Below are 17,438 nucleotides of genomic sequence, written 5' to 3'. Positions count from 1 at the left end.
TCTCTCCATACATATGCATTTATAGGTTGATCTCTTTTGCACAATCGTTGCGCCTCACTCCCTCTGCTTGCCATAGATGCATGCTCCAGCCCACGCCACTATCTCTTAAAGATAAAAACACATGCTCAATTGTCGGGCCTTCTTCCCTGCATTCTCAGATTCATGCATATTGTCATACCGATCCGTCTCTCCCATGTCATTGATCTTATGACTTATGTCTTCTTTCTTTTATCTCGATCATGCGCGTGCGCAGACACACACATCCCATGTATACATGTATACCTCTCACACATGCATGTTCAAGGTCTCTATGTCTCCATACGTAGTTAATTACCCTCAGTCCTAACGCCACATCGAATCGTTCTCCTCTTTTGTGCACATAACTTCCGCCTGGATGGGTAAAACACACACTCACACTTAACAATCTCCTTCTAGCTACCCCCCCGCCTCTAACTCTTCCCACATATCTCCGAAACCAATAAGACCATCCCTTTGTTTAATTCCCGCCTACATGCACCATCGATATATACTAGTCTTCCTCAGTGTCTCCGAACAAACACATTCTCTCGATGTCGACTCCTCTCACGCACACACACCTTCTCTTCCCTCTCTATGGGCATTTTCTCTCTCGCACCCCATCGTTGGTGGCCTCTGCCATACACATCACCTCTCTATGATGAAGCTATGCACACTTAAATTACATCCGCCATAGAGGACCCTGCAACACACACACACACACACACGCAAACCTCCCCCCACACACAATAAGACTCCGTATTGCTCTCTCTCTCTCACACACACACACATAGACACACACAAACACACACACGCACGCATGCATGCACACTCCCCCCCACACACACTAAGACTCCATCTCTCTCTCTCTCTCTCTCACACACACACACACAAACTAAGACTCCATCTCTCTGTCTCTCCTATCTCTCTCTATCCCTCTCTCTCACACACACACCACACACACTAAGACTCCATCTCACACACACATGCTCTAGGCGGAGCATTTGTTCCTACCACCCTTCATCCAACCTTACTCGTATGATAAACAATCACCTTTATTTACTTGCATAACATGGAACAATTCCCCTTTACTTTAGTAGTCAGCAAACTTATCATCTGTACCCTTATAAAAAAACGAGTTGGCGATGATGGTGTGCCTGCCATCCTATACTACAGACCATATGATCTATATCTGACGGATAGAAAGAATACTATGATAATTTTGCAAAAGATACCCGCACCTCTCTCCACATCATTATCTCTCGCAACCTCATTGCTCAGCAATTAAAAAAGGAATAAGTCTCTGGAACAATCTAGCATGCATGGTGGCCGCTGCTGCCTGCCAGCGCCGTCCATCCCCATGCCTCCGCCCATTTCGACCACTAGTCACCACCACACTCCATTCCTCCTTACCTTATCTCTCATCTTTCATTTTTTCGATGACATTCTCGAGATACCAGTTTTCCGATAAAATTCTTGAGATATCATTAGTTTTTACACATGGGATTACTCCTGCATGGGTCAATCACAATAGGTGCTTTGTAAAAAAATGCATAGTGATGTTCCGTGCAATGCACGAGAATCTTGCCTGTAGTTATATAACACAAATCACGAGCAGGAAGTGACATTTTTTTGACACAACCACGTTAACATGGCCACGTAAATCACTAGCTAAAGTAAATACCATTATACTTATATCCCGATGCAAAAGATTGAGTACATGTCCGAAGAGTAGAGTCGCACACATGCACTCTGTCTCTCAGAATCTCTCTCTCTCACACACACCAGTTAAGTGACACCCACTTAAGCAGACACGTATGTTACAATTTGTGCACCCGTGGGTACACGTGATGCTGCGCATTTATTTATGCTGGAAGGCGAATGTCGGTGTCAAAACCGGCGGATCTCGGGTAGGGGGTCCCGATCTATGCGTCTAGGCTGATGGTAACAGGAAGCAAGGACACAACGTTTACCCAGGTTCGAGCCCTTTCGATGGTGGTAAAACCCTACTTCCTGCTTGATTAATATTGAAGATATGAGTAGTACAAGAGTAGATCTACCACGAGATCGTAGAGGCTAAACCCTAAGAGCTAGCCTATGATGGTATGATTGTGATCGTGATCGGCCTTCTAAGGACCAACCTCTCCGGTTTATATAGACACCGGAGAGGGCTAGGGTTTACATGGAGTTGGTTAGAAGGAAGGAAACACAATATCCAGATCGCCAAGCTTGGCTTCCACGCAAAGGAGAGTCCCATCCGGACACGGGCCGAAGTCTTGAGTCTTGTATCTTCACGCTTCAATAGTTCGGACGATGTATATAGTCTGGCTGTCCGGATACCCCCTAATCCAGGACTCCCTCAGTAGCCCCTGAACCAGGCTTCAATGACGATGAGTCTAGCATGCAGTCTTGTCTTCGCAATTGCAAGGCGGGTTCCTTCTCCGAATACTCCAAAGTAATTATCGAACACTTGAATCGTGTCCGGATGTACAAAATGATCTTCACATACCGCCGTAGAGAGAATGATATTTCACAAATGCAATCTGCTGACAACTTTTGTAGACAACGTGACACGTTATTACGGTCGGGTCCGTATTCGAACCGTTTTCCTTCAACCAGCCACAGCGCATATTGCGAGGCGGTTTCATTGACACGTCTTGTCAAAGCAAAGATCATGTCCCTTTATCACAGGATTCTCATCAATACGGGTATGGGTAATCCCACCATGCCATCAATCGAGGCGCTTGGGAAGCAAGTGGTTCCCAACGGGCAAGTGGGGAGGCGCACCGCTTTTGTCGCCTCTCACTACAAGAAATATGTCAACTAGTGACCTTTTGTCAGTGACCCTGGAAGAATTGGTCATAGATCTATGACCATTTCAGACCAATTGGTCAAAAGCTTTTCGGGGGGGCTCCAAACCCTAAACCATTGTGACCATTTTGGTCAGAAAGGTCGTAATTTCCTTACATGAAATGGTCACAAAGCAAATAGTGCTAGTCCGCTGCCTTATTTCTAGTTGTTAATGACCAATATAGATGGTCATAGCCTTGTAGATTGTGGTGGATTGTGATGACTAGGCGCCATCTCGTCAGTTTTGCCTATGTGTCATGTCCATGTGGCAGTTTTTGCCCTAGGTTGTGAAGCAACCTATATTTCTGTTATTCCCAAAATTCCCAAAAAATTCTCATAAATGTTATGGATCTATAAAGGGATAAGATTTCCCCATTTTTACCCACGCCTTCTTCCTCCTTTGCCCACTCTTGCCCCCTCGAGCCCCAGCGCCCAAGCCCAAGTCTCCTCCACACAGCTAAACATGTCCAGAGCAGGAGGCAAGTGGGTGGCCTCCACTTTCAAGGAGAAGCATATCACCAATCTTCGGGCTGCTGGATACTTGGCCGCAGACATAGCGCACCGGCTACCGGACGTCGGGCAGGTCATTCCGACCCCAGGACCCCATGAGAGGGTCTTGTTTGCCGCCCACTTCGTCCGTGGACTGGGATTCCCACTTCATCCCTTCGTCCGCGGGCTCATGTTCTACTACGGGCTAGATTTCCATGATCTAGCCCCGAATTTCGTCCTCAACGTCTCAGCGTTCATCATCGTGTGCGAGGCCTTCCTCCGCATCAAGCCTCATTTCGGCTTGTGGCTGCAAACCTTCTGCGTGAAGCCAAAGATTGTGAGCGGCCAGCAGGCGGAGTGCGGAGGAGCCATGGTGGGCAAGATGCCTAACGTCAGCTGGCTCGACGGCTCCTTTGCGGAAACCGTGAAGGGGTGGCGTTCGGGGTGGTTCTACATCACCGAGCCGCCCAGCGCCAACTGGGCGGCAGCCCCCGAGTTCCGATCCGAAAACCCCTTGCGGCTAACTTCCTGGGAAAGGAAGGGCCTGCCCTGGGGCAAATCTACAGAGCTGACCGGACTCCAGACCTGCATCAGGAGCATGAAGGACAAGAACATCAAGCTTGTCAACGTGATCCAGGTCATGCTCTTTCGCCGGATTCTCCCGTGCCAAAGGCGGGCGTTTAACCTGTGGGAGTTCGTTCCAGCCGAACACCAGACGCTTCGGAGGCTCTACGACATGACGCATAAAGGTGCATGGAAGGTGTTGTTCAAGGCCTCTGAAGTACCTCCTCCCACATCCGAGGATCGCGGGCTTCACGCCGCGCGGCCTCCTAGTCAGGTGAGTTCTCAGACTACCACCTGATTCAGTTCTTCCCAATATATTCATGGGGGAGTCTTAAGTAACTGTGCATATTTGCTCAGGATTATGTGGAGCCAGCGGAGCAGATTGACTGTCGGGCTCCGCTGCCAGAAGGCCCTGCTGATGCTCTCCTGACGGAGATGCTTGTCCCGGCGCCCTACAAGGTGCCAGAGAAGAAGGCCGAAAAGAAGGCCCCGGGGATCTGAAAGGGTCTCCGGCGTAAGGTTGTGCCGGAAGCCTCGTCCGAAGACGAGGAGGAACACTCCTCCCACGAAGGGGAGGAAGAAGAAGAAGAAGATGCCCCATCCGGAAAGGATGAGGGGCCTGGGGAGGCGGACCAGGGGGCCAGAAAAGGCCCTCGGCGCAAGGCCGTCATACCCACGTCGTCTGACGACAATGAGACAGATTCCTCCCGCGGAGGCGGGAGGAAGCAAGAAGAAACTATACCTCCCTGCACTGGAGAGGAGAAGAAGAGGAAGGCCGCCCCATAGGGGGAGGCTGGGGCGTCCAAGAAGGGAAAGACGCCCCTTCCGGACTACTCCGCCACGGCCGCTCTCAGCGAGGAGGGGTGGCTGCCCATGGGGAAGCCCCCAGTGTGATCGTAAGTGTCCGCACTCTATCATGACTTCACTGCATAGCCCCTTTTTTTTAACACCGAACATATATGCAATCCGGCCAGGGCTCACCCTGAGGTATCTTCTTCCGGGTCCCTGAGCGATTTGGAGATGAATTTGCTTCCGACGGCCACAACTCCTCAGCCTGCGGATGACACGGAGGTGTTGTCCCGAAGGCTCCCAGAGCGGCGGGAGGTGACTCTGTAGACGCCCCAAGGTGGGATTCCAGATGTCGGACACGCGGGGTTCAAGATCCATGCGGATCATGTTGATGAGAGCCATAGTAGGCTGGGCTCTCAGCCAAACACTGTTCCAGATCCTTCAATGGTTCCAGACTCAGGCGGACAGCCCCTCGTTAGGGAGGGTGAGCCGTCTGCGTCAAGGACTTCCATTGTGCCCGAGGCACCGGATTGTCTGCTGGAAGCGCTTCGCGGTGCTTCCATGGATAAAGAGCACCGTACTCTTATGAGTGCGGTGATTCAGAAGGTTTCGTCTGCCAAGAGCGGACTAACCGAAGCTTGCACTAGCCTCCTGATAGGCTTTGAGGTAAGTAATAAGAATGTGTGAAATGACCACCCGATAGGTAGTAGCCCCTGATACTCTGTTTGGTGTTCGGAAAGAAGAACCAAATGGAGGGTCAATTATAATCCGTAGGAGTCTAATAATAAATATTCATGTGAATAAGCAGGCTGTGCTGCTTGTCGCTGCTGTCCGCGCAGCCGAGGTTGTCGAACTAAAGCGGGACCTGGAGCAGGAGCAGGGAGAGCTCGACCTCACGAAGAGGCAGCTCGAAGAGAACAAGGGTAAGTGATTCCCCGCTCTTATTTATTTAAGGATAGACAAAATTGGTTAGTCTAACGCCAAAGCATCATGACTGTGTAACAGGGGCCACCGTCGAAGTGGCGTCCCTGAAGAAAGCGCTGTCCAAGGCCGAAGACAAGGCGGCCTTGGAATGCAAGGAGCGCGAAAAGCAAAGTGCTGGAGTGGGCGAGGTACAACAAGAGCTCCGGGACCTCGTCAAGAAGTTTGAGTCCGTGGAGCATGATCTGAAGATGAAACAGGTCGAGCTTGCGAAGGCCCTTGTGAGTATGAGAGATGCCAAGGCCGAAGCCGAGAAGGCACAGCAGGAGATCCAGGAGGCCAACAAGATAGCGGCGGGTAAGAAATTCTTTATGCAAAGAAAACATGTAGAGGAGGCGTTTGTTTTACTTTCCCGAATTCGGAGCTCTCCAAGGGCATTCGCAGATCTGCCATGCAGCGTATCAGAAGCCGCGGAGTTCTACCGTGCCCAGGAGGGGAGCTCGACGGAGAAGCTGTTCTGGTCCCAGTATGCTGGGGACGAACACCCAATGCCTCTGAGTGACCAACTGAAGCAGCTGGTCGAACTCCACAAGGCGGCTGAAGTGGCTATGAAATATTTCATAGTCCGGCTGTGGCCTGGTGAGCTCCTGCCCATTAGCTACTTCGGCCTGATCAAGTGGATGGTGAATTCCTGTCCATGGCTTGAAGTGATCAAGCGATCCATTTGCATTGAGGGTGCCCTCCGGGCCTTTGCCCGCGCGAAGGTGCATTGGGGCAAGCTGGATGCGGAGAAGCTGGTGAAGGACGGGCCGCCGGAGGGCAAGGCGCATCGCCATCCCGAGATGTACTATGATGGCGTTATGAAGCGTGCTCGTCTCGTGGCCGATGAATGTACCAAGGACACCATTTTAGAATGAACTTGCTTCTGTCATGTTTGTAATTTAAAGACGAAGTTACTTGCACGATGTAGCACTTTTGTTATTTAAAATATTACCTTCTATGCGACTGTTTATAAAATTCTGAAAGTAGGCTAGTCGTCGGCTTCCGCCCCCACGTAACTAGTACTGGGGTGTTCGTGGAAAACCCGGTCACTCTTTATCCAAATGTTTTGTCCCTTAAGAAGGTGTCTAGCGCAGCGAACAAGGCAATCAGACTATGCGGCTTTATAACTTTCACTTAGCCATAGAAGTCTACAATTTTAAATTTCAGCGAAGCCCCTATAATCCGGAAGGCCGAATTGGGGCGCTATATACACCTAGATCGGATGAAGCAAATTTATCGCCTAAAGCAGAAAAATCTTTAAGGATTTTAGGACCTCTCAAATAGCGACCAGCTCTTGCCACATCATGCCGGTCAGTTTTCGGCTTTCTCTACTGAGGTGCTCGTCCGGAAGAACTGGGACACAATCGCAGTAGTTCTCCCTGCACTACCTTAGCTGATATAACGGAACATAAGGTACCAAAACAAGGGAGCCGGGCTAACCCAACTGTAGACCCAAGACATGATTCGGAGATGATGCACATAGTGCTATATGTTCGGGGTGCCACACTGTTAAAAGTGTTCGGACTTGTCTTGCTGTATTATGGGGCGCCATAAGGAGCCCCTGGCAAACTGAACGTACCAAGGTGTACGAATGCAATATCAAATAAACATTTGTGAGAAAAATGCTCAAATAAGAATAATAAGATGATGCTGTATATGATCTCGCATTGATGAATAATACGTTTAAGAGTATGTTTACAATGAATGCATTAAGCGGAGATAAATAGGGCTATTTGACATGTCCAATCCAGGGGCAGGCCGCGTACAGATAGATAAAACAGGTATAACGATCGTAAATAGATTCCACCTGGGTATTTCTTTTTGTGCGCGAAGCCTGTTGCCTCCTTGGTTTTCTCCCTTGTATAGGTCCAACAATCTGGCTTTTCTATAGGGGATGCCCTAAAGCAATGTCCTGAAAAAAATAAAAAGGGAGATTTATGAAGGTATGGTGCGGTGATACCGCACTGTTTGACTGAGTCCCTGCTGCGCCTCTGGCTGTGCCCATGGTATTTTGAGTGCGTAATTGTGTACGCGTGGCACGAATGCTGCTTTGATGGGGCTTGAGCAGAGGCTGGACTGCTAATCGCGCTCTTGGCGTGCCTGATGATCCTGCTGCGGGGTGCTCCGGACTCGCTTGACGGTGCTTGAGGTTGTCGTCGCCGGATTGGTGGTTTGTCGGAGGAGGCCGCATTGTACTTCTGCCATGAGGGCTGTAGTATGCTCTTATGTACGGAGAGAGCGGTCCATGTTTCCGTTGATTGTTATGACCCCACGTGGTCCTGGCATCTTGAGCTTGAGGTATGCATAGTGTGGTACCGCATTGAATCTAGCAAATGCGGTTCGTCCGAGCAGTGCGGGGTAACCACTGCGGAAAGGGACAATATCAAAGATTAACTCTTTGCTTCGGAAGTTATTCGGAGATCCGAAGACCACTTCCAATGTGTATAGAGCCCGTGCAACGGGCCTCTACTCTAGGAATCACGCCTTTAAAGGTGTTTTTGGTGGGCTTGATCCTTTAAGGGTTGATGCCCATTTTGCACACTGTGTCCTGATAAAGCAGGTTCAGGCTACTGCCGCTGTCCATAAGGACTCGCGTGAGGTGAAATCCGTTGATGATTGGGTCTAAGACCAATGCGGCTGAGCCGCCGTGACGGATGCTAGTAGGATGATCCCTACGATCAAAGGTGATTGGACAAGCTGACCATGGATTGAACTTGGGGGCGACTGGCTCCATCGCGTAGACGTCCCGTAGTGCCCGCTTCCGTTCCCGCTTGGGGATGTGAGTGGCATAGATCATGTTGACCGTTTTCACCTGGGGGGGGGAATTTCTTCGGTCCCCCCGTGTTCAGACATCGGGGCTCTTCGTCATCGTCACTGTGCAGCCCCTTGTCCTTTTTTTCTGCATTTATCTTGCCGGCCTGTTTGAATACCCAATAGTCTCTGTTGGTGTGGTTGGCTGGCTTGTCCGGGGTGCCATGAATTTGGCATGAGCGCTCCAGTATACGGTCTAGACAGGACGGTCCCTGATTGTTTCTTTTGAACGGCTTCTTCCGCTAACCGGATTTGGATCCGCTGAATCCGGCGTTTACAGCCGTGTCTTTAGTGTTGTCGCCGTTGTTCCGTCGCTTATGTCTGTTGCGTCGTGGCTTGCTGTTATTGTCGCGGACATCCGAAGTGCCGGACTGTGGCGTGCTGCCGCTGCGAGCCAACCAGCTGTCCTCGCCCGCGCAAAAGCGGGTCATTAGCATTGTGAGAGCTGCCATGGACTTGGGTTTTTCCTGGCCGAGGTGTCGAGCAAGCCACTCGTCACGGATATTATGCTTAGAAGCCGCTAGGGCTTCGGCGTCCGGACAGTCGACTATTTGGTTCTTTTTAGTTAGGAATCGAGTCCAGAATTTCCTGGCTGACTCTCCGGGCTGTTGAGTAATGTGGCTCAGGTCATCAGCGTCCGGTTGTCGCACATATGTGCCCTGGAAGTTGTCGAGGAATGCGTCTTCCAGGTTTTCCCAACTTCCAATGGAATTTGCTGGCAGTTTGTTTAGCCAATATCGGGCTGGTCCTTTGAGCTTAAGGGGAAGGTACTTGATGGCGTGTAGATCGTCTCCGCGGGCCATGTGAATGTGGAGAATGAAATCTTCAATCCATACTGTGGGGGTCTGTTGTGCCATCGTATGATTCGATGCTTATAGGTTTGAACCCTTCTGGGAATTCATGATCTATCACTTCGTCAGTCAAGAAGAGGGGGTGTGCAGTGCCTCTGTGCCAGGCTATGTGGCTACGTAGTTCGAATTGGTCTGGGTTGCTGTGTTCGGCCCGGTCGGACTTGCTGTATCCGGCGTGACGGTCATCGTCACGCGCTGGGGCGCGCCCTTGCAATCCGTAGATCGATATTGGCTGTCCTGCTTTGTTTTCCAGAATATCCTACATGTCTTGCCTGTTGCCCCGGGCCGTAGTGTATTGGCGTGGGGGTGCGGGCTGGTATTCGGGCTGATATCCCGTTTTATCCCGGCCACGGGGTGGCCGGTCAGCCGTTTGGCGCTCGAGTCTGTATTCCTCGGCTGCCAGGACTTCAGTCCATCTATCTGTGAGAAGGTCTTGATCAGCCTGGAGTTGTTGCTGCTTCTTCTTCAGACTCCTCGAAGTGGCAATAAGCCGGCGCTTGAAGCGCTCCTGCTCCACGGGATCCTCAGGCACGCCGAACTCATCGTCGCCGAGGCTAATCTCGTCTTCGGAGGGCGGCATATAGTTGTCCTCCTCCGGATATCCGTCGGTCGCCTGTTCGTCTGGGCTGACCTGCTCATCTTCCTGTTCGGCCTGCTCGAAGGCAGCTGGTCAGGGTTGTACTCCTCTTCGGCACCATCTGGATTGCTTTCATCTCCGTGGCCGATATTGCTGTGGCGGGGCTTGGAGCGGCGCTGATGCCGCCCATGCTTTGCTTTTCTCCCTGAGGGGTTATCCTCCGTTGCCTCGTCGCCATTGGTTTCCTTCGGAGTGTCCACCATGTATATATCGTATGAGGAGGTGGCTGTCCACCGTCCTGTGAACGGTGGCTCCTGTAATTCGCCTGCATCGTCGTCCATACCGTCTATGTCTTTGGAGTTGAAGTCAAGCCCGTCGGTTAAATCATCAACCGTGGCAATGAAGTGGGTGGTGGGTGGGCAGCAAATTCCTTCGTCGCCTTCTTCCCATTCAAGCCGGACATAGTTTGGCCCAGAGCCTCCTGACAAAGAGAGAGACTTTAATGAGTTTAGCATGTCGCCAAAGGGCGAGTGCTAGAAGATGTCCGCAATGGTAAACTCCATTACCGGAGCCCAGCCTGACTCGGCTGGCTCGAGGGTGTGCGGACCGGAGCCAACAACCGGATACGAGTCCGGGGGCCCGGGGTTACAGGCCTTCACAGAGGTGAGACCTGTGTTTGGCTCCACCGCCGATGAGTGTGTGGCCTGCGGGGGCGAGGTCCACCCCTCCATCCTTAGGCAACGCAACTTGCTCCGGACTTAGATCCGGGGCTACTGCAGGGGTGATATCCCGAGCATTGTCCGACAACAGGTTTAAGCCATGCTCGTCGTGACTGTTCGGTGCTCCTAGCGCATGCCCAAATCCGTCGAAGATCAAGTCTCCGTGAATATCAGTTGTGTAGTTCAAGTTTCCGAACCTGACCTGGTGGCCCGGGGCGTAGCTATCGATCTTCTTCAGATGGCCAAGCGAATTCGCCCGCAATGCGAAGCCGCCGAACACGAAGATCTGTCCGGGGAGAAAAGTCTCCCCCTGGACCGTGTTGTTGACGATTGAAGGTGCCATCAAGCCCAGCAGCGACGACACAGAGGAACTCTCAATGAAAGCACCAATGTCGGTGTCAAAACCGGTGGATCTCGGGTAGGGGGTCCCGATCTGTGCGTCTAGGCTGATGGTAACAAGAAGCAAGGGACACAACATTTACCCAGTTTCAGGCCCTCTCGATGGAGGTAAAACCCTACTTCCTACTTGATTAATATTGAAGATATGAGTAGTACAAGAGTAGATCTACTACGAGATCGTAGAGGCTAAACCCTAAGGGCTAGCCTATGATGGTATGATTGTGATCGTGATCGGCCTTCTAAGGACCAACCTCTCTGGTTTATATAGACACCGGAGAAAGCTAGGGTTTACATGGAGTCGGTTACAAGGAAGGAAACACAATATCCGGATCACCAAGCTTGTCTTCCACGCAAAGGAGAGTCCCATCCGGACACGGGTCGAAGTCTTGAGTCTTTTATCTTCACGCTTCAACAGTCCAGACGATGTATATAGTCCGGCTGTCCGGATACCCCCTAATCCAGGACTCCCTCAGCGAACCCAAACAGTAGCTGCATTTAATTCCCCTCCCGCCGCCTCTTCTCTTTTTGCCGTCGCCCAGTAGCCATGGGCTGGCCGAAGGTAACAACATACGCCATACTCCTATCGGAGCGGTGCTTTAATATGGAAATTTTAGTGGTCATGCATGCATCTTTTTGTGCTAGCACTCATATATAAGGGTTGATCGGTCGCTTCTCGCGGACATGCGCGGGCGGTGGAAGAGGAAGGAGAAGGGAAGCGGACTGCGGAGTAACTTTTTTTACCACAATTTCTTAGGAAACTGAGTGCAATAATTGAGTAGTTTTGCAAACTACCAGTACTACACCTGAAACAGTTCAAAACCTATTCTCCCTTGCCAGCGCGCGCTTCCCGCGTGAAACGGTCAGCGTCGCCCTGGAGCGTCAATGCCGCATTAATTGCCAGCCAGAGCGGAGGCGACCTCTCACTGGCGCCGGCTTTGAAGTGGTGCGATGGCCGAGAGAGCGCCGCTTCCCGGTGCACGCGACTGCTCCGCATCGAGACTGGCCATAGGCCCTGTTTGGATGCATGGGTTAGAGTTAGTTTGAGCTAGTTGGGGCTCAAATGGCCCTAAAGTATCCAAGCATGACGGTTTAAATTGGAGCAAGTTGCACCGAACCCACCAAAAAAAACTATCCCACCCAAGAGGTGCTAACTGGAGATAGTTCTCATTGGGACCACTGAAAAATCACTTTTCTCTCTCCATGAAGTGCATTTATTGTCAATCTAACCCCGTCACCCACACACCTCTTTGGCTACATTTAGTTCAGGGTTAGTCATGAGTTAGTTTAACCTCTAGCTAAGTTAGAGTATCAAACAGGAGCAGTATAGGACATGCAAGTTGCTCATACAAGCAAATTCGTACGTGAAAGGATTTTTTCTTTTTGAAAACAGAACGTGAAAGGAATTATTTTTAGAATGCTATTGGCATGTCGCTAACATGTGATATTTAACCGACCTCAATAGACGGAAGAAACGCCAGCCCGCCGCACTTTGATAGAGACGAGGAGGGAGAAGCGATACAAGCTGCTGGATTACTAGAGATAGGTGTCGCATGGAAGCCAAGAAATATGGTGATAGCGTGGGTTAGCCATGTACTAGTATGATGTAACTACACTGGGCTGCCGTGTTTCGTACTCTTCCAGTCCACCTTGGAGATGATTGATTAATTTTATATTGCTGAATAATATTAAATATTATGAGTGCAGACGCTCCACCACGAGGTTCCTTGCTCCTTCTCGGTCGTCCGAAATCTATGTTCTTCCACTCTATTTTTTTTACGTGAGCTTTGTTCATCCTTTTGCCAACACGCGAGACATCTAGCATCAAGGTGCACGTGTTATGCAAGGATCGTTCCATCTATATGAAGAACACGTGGGACTGGAACTACGAGACGTACATGTACCCAGGAGTGGACGTACGAACCTGAGTAATGTAGTGCAGTAAGTGATGTAGAAAGGCACAAATGGTATGAACATGTGTGGCATATAGAGTGTGTTTGGTTGTGTTCTCGTCTCAGGATAGTTGTTCCCTCTTCATGCATGCTCAATTCAACACCCCTCTTCATGCATGCTTCTAGTGTATTTGTGCTAAACTAGTGTGGACTCATGCACCCTCCATACACTCTACCAAACACCCAAAAGTAGGTCGAGAAGGGAACTCTTGGGCGGCATTTGTCTCTTACTACGTACTACCACTAAATGTTGTACGTGCAATGCACGGTGATGTTATGGGGTACGTGCCTAAGTACTCTACTACTACTATATTAGTTGGAGGCACATATTAACTTTTATATTTGTTTACGTGTATGCCCCGAGACCTTCCAACTAGACGTGTCTTTCTCTCCAGGTCGCACTTTGTATCGTTCATACCACTAAGTACTACTACGTGTGGTCTCTGACCCAGAAGTGGAAGAAGTGGAGACACTCTACCAAGCTGTTTTCTTTCGCTGGGCTCTACCACGCTGTTCATGTCCCACTCCTTTCGCTGACGTGTGGGACATCCAGCACGTGCCGTGTTTGGCACCCTTCGTCGTAAGAGTTGAAATGCTAGCATTCATCAGAAATAAAAAATAATTATAAATGGCAGTGATACTATTTTTTTGCGAACCAATCACTAGTGATACTATACCACGCGGTTTCCTTGCTCCTCGATATCGGAAAGAATACGTCTGTTCGCCAACATGTGGGTCGTCGACCATCCTCGTCCACTTTCCATGCACGCAGAACTCCGAAGGAGAGTCACCCAGGTCGTCGCGCCGCAGTAACAATGACTAACGAGCCGTCAAATCACAGGCCCACTTCCCACTTTGAAGTTGCTCGGACGAAGGAACCATCATGACTTCGTTGAATTCCGCTTCTTGAAGAAAACTACTGTACCAGCAGTACTGGTAGCTACAATAGTTACTCCAACAGATGCCTCCTTTCGTTCATAGGATAGGAATATGAAAATCATAGAAAGTGAGATGACATGCATCTCAATTCCTATAGAGAAAGAGATGCCATTTTATGCTTAGGATAGGAATTTTTTCATTTAGTCTAGCCTAATGTACTGGTAATTTGCTCCAAAAACTACAGTAGTAACTAGTAGTACTGGTACATGCTCGTACTCAGACACAGACACACAGACTAACTACTAGTACTACTACTTCTCACATGCTGGCCAGACATCGTCGTTCTCCATCCCGGCTTTGTCGGCGACACTCCAACGTGCTTGGATCTCCGCCGACCTCTCCACAGCAGCGCATGCGTCCTTTTCTTTCTTGCGGTGACGGGCCTCTCTTTTCTTGAGTGCTTTCTAACTTTTCCGCTCCCTCTGTGCGGCTTTGGCCGCCTCGTGCTCTACCTCCCATTCGGCCTTGGCATCTTCAAATTCCTCCCACATAGTTGTGAGGTCGCGAGCGGCGATGAACTCGGCACGGCGGGATGCCATCGATTCCCTACCATTTTGTGTGCGGTCGTGGGCGGCGAGGAACTCGGCGCGGCGGGATGCCATCGTTGCCTTACCCGTTAGTGTGCGGCGCGGTGGCATGAACGACGGTTGGTGAGAGCTCTGGGCTGGAGTGGCCGGACAACCGTATAGTGCATTGATTTTTCAAGAGCTCAAGGACAGAAGATGAAGCAAATTTGGATTCCCCTTCAATCCTGGTCATTTATTACCGAGTAAAATGCATTGGCGGTCATCAAACTTGTCTTGATGGCTCACTTTGATCATTGTATATGAGATATGGTGATCATACGGTCACTGGCTCAGCGTATAGCTCCGTATTTGTCTGGTTGCCCAGTTAAACAGTCCGCATGCGCCTCATCAACTCGTTTTCTTTATCTATCTATGCGGGCCTACCTGTCAATGGAGAAATAAATACTGTAAAAACCAAAATTATGCGTATGTGGGGAATCAAACCACGGACTTATCGATGCAACGCACCCTCATCAGCCAAATGAAAATGAAATACTTCGCGTCAGACACTCACGCTCACGCTGTCAAAGCATGCTAATGCATGCACGTCGCCCTCTAAATCAAAGTGTTGCTCATGGTGCAACGCAAACGGCGAGCCCATCACCTGCGCGCCCCGGCGGTGCCTGACATTACTGTTTAGACGTTTGATGAAGGCCTATGCGAATGCCGAGCATGTATTCACCTGGCTCAACACCAATGGTCATACTCGGACCGCCTTGCTCAGGTATATCGTCCATCACAACGACAATCTATAAAACAGCCTAAGCTAGAGAGGGTACTATGGTAGTATCGTACGAAGTATGTACTATCGTGAGCGACCGATCTTAGTACCACTGCACACCGAAACCCATTCCATCGCTAGCGCGCGCTTCCCGCCTGAAACAGTCACCGTCTCTCCAGAATGTTAATGCCGCATTCACCGGACTTAACTGCAGGTGCAATTGGTGTGTCACTGACATGCGGGCCAGATGCCCGTTGGGCCCACATATCAGTAACCCAAACGCAACTGCAGTTAAGTCACTGAAGCAACGTCCGCATTCACGCCCGACGAACCTACTCCGGCGCCAGTTGTCCATCCGTCTGCCGCGGCTCATTGCCATTCGCCCGCTATATTAACTTGAGCCCCAGCTCCCAGCCATAGCCAAAGACCCACACTTATTCTCCTCCGGTCCCTTCCTTCTGTCGGCACCACTTCAACCATGGCCTCCAAGCGCTCCGAAGCTCTCTTGGATGTACTGTCGCAGGAGCAGATGAGGAACATCGGCGGCTCCGCTCCGGGCACGCTCGAAAGCTCTCTTCGACATACTGTCGTAGGAGCAAACGAATGAGATCGCCGGCACCCCCCCAGCCGCCCTTCGCCGCCACGACCACGAAGCCGGCACGTGTGCACGGGCGCAGCCGGCAGCGAGGAAGAGTAGTACATGGTAGGTTGCCGCCGCTCTGGTCCCGGGAAGGCCACCGCTACTCCACTCAGTCGATGCCAAGCTTGGTGGGGTAAACATTGGCGGCCGATTAGCCGCTTGACGGTGACGTGGAGGCGGAAATCTTCAGAACCTTGTGCTCCGGAGGAGGAGGTTATCGAGGCGGATGAGGAGGAGGCAAAGGCAAATGCCGGCTTTCTCGGGTTCATGGCCGGACATGGTGGTTGGGCGCCGGCGATCGTTTAGATTAGGTTTACAGTAGGTTTTAGTACGGTTTGTGCGAAATGTGTAATGAATTTCGTCCAGTTTGTAGGAAAAGTTTTCGAAATGTAATGAATTTCATCCGGTTAATTTGAAATTTGCTTTGTTTGCACGAATTTCGTCCGGATAGTTCATATAGTTGTCGAAAGGTATGCGGGCAGCATCGGATGGCATCCATCAGTGTCCTCGGATAGATGCCGGTGTAAATTTGTGGGCCAGCGCTGGAGATGCCCTAACTATCATGCTATAACAGCTAACAATCCTCCATTATTTGGCAGGGAACAGTTATCCCTCGATCAAAATCAGATCCGCGGTGTTTCGCACTCCTCACGTGTAAGAGTGTAAACTCTTGCTTACATAAAAATGGAGCAAGTGGACGGCACTCCAACACGTCATATCACTCGAACTAGCCCACCTAATGAGCGGGAAAGCACCGACCTCGTCATTTTGTTCTGGATTTCTATCGACCGACCGCACGAAAATGTTAAGCTTCGGATGTTCTAAAGGAAAAGGCAGCACACTTACGACTCGTACGCATCACAACCCCGACAGTCCGGCTCGCACGCCGCTCACCAGTGGGGACACGCGTTGTCTTGCAATTTCACTAAGACGTGGGACCGTAATTTAATAAACCGTCGATAGCCGAAATATAATCGCTCGGCGGGCGTCGGCTGAGAAGAGAGAAATGGGGGAGGGAGAAGAGATCGCCCACCCGCCGCGCACGGACTTCAAGAAATATATGATGATAATGTGAGGTGGGCCATGCTGGAGTCCGGACCGTTTCCGGAGCCCGCTCTCACCGCCCTGTCCCCTCAAGACGCCAGCTGCCCGCCGCATGCATGCATAGCAAGTACTCCCTCCGTTCCTAAATATTTGTCTTTGTAGAGATTTCAATAAGTGACTACATACGGAGCAAAATTAGTGAATTTACACTCTAAAATATGTCTATATACATCCATATGTGGTTGTCCATTTGAAATCTCTAAAAAAACAGATATTTAGGAATGGAGGGAGTAGTACTCCTTATGTGGAGGAGAGAGAGGCATTGACAAAGTCAAGGAGTGGGCTCTGCAAGAGCCCGTCTCTACACGTGCTCCTAGGTGTAAAAAAATAATTCTAAAAAAAGGCATAAAAACAATTGTGTCTTAAAAAAAGAAAGGTAAAAAACATTTGAGAGGAAATAGATAGAGAGAAACTGAGAAAAAGCTATAACCTGGGCATTACATGAGGAAGGAGGGAGTGGTGCACATGCCAAGTTCACAGGGCTGCCGTGTT

The sequence above is a fragment of the Triticum aestivum genome, chromosome 6B (assembly GCF_018294505.1).
Source record: "Triticum aestivum cultivar Chinese Spring chromosome 6B, IWGSC CS RefSeq v2.1, whole genome shotgun sequence".
NCBI classification, from domain to species: Eukaryota; Viridiplantae; Streptophyta; class Magnoliopsida; order Poales; family Poaceae; genus Triticum; species Triticum aestivum.
This window is presented reverse-complemented; position numbering follows the sequence as displayed.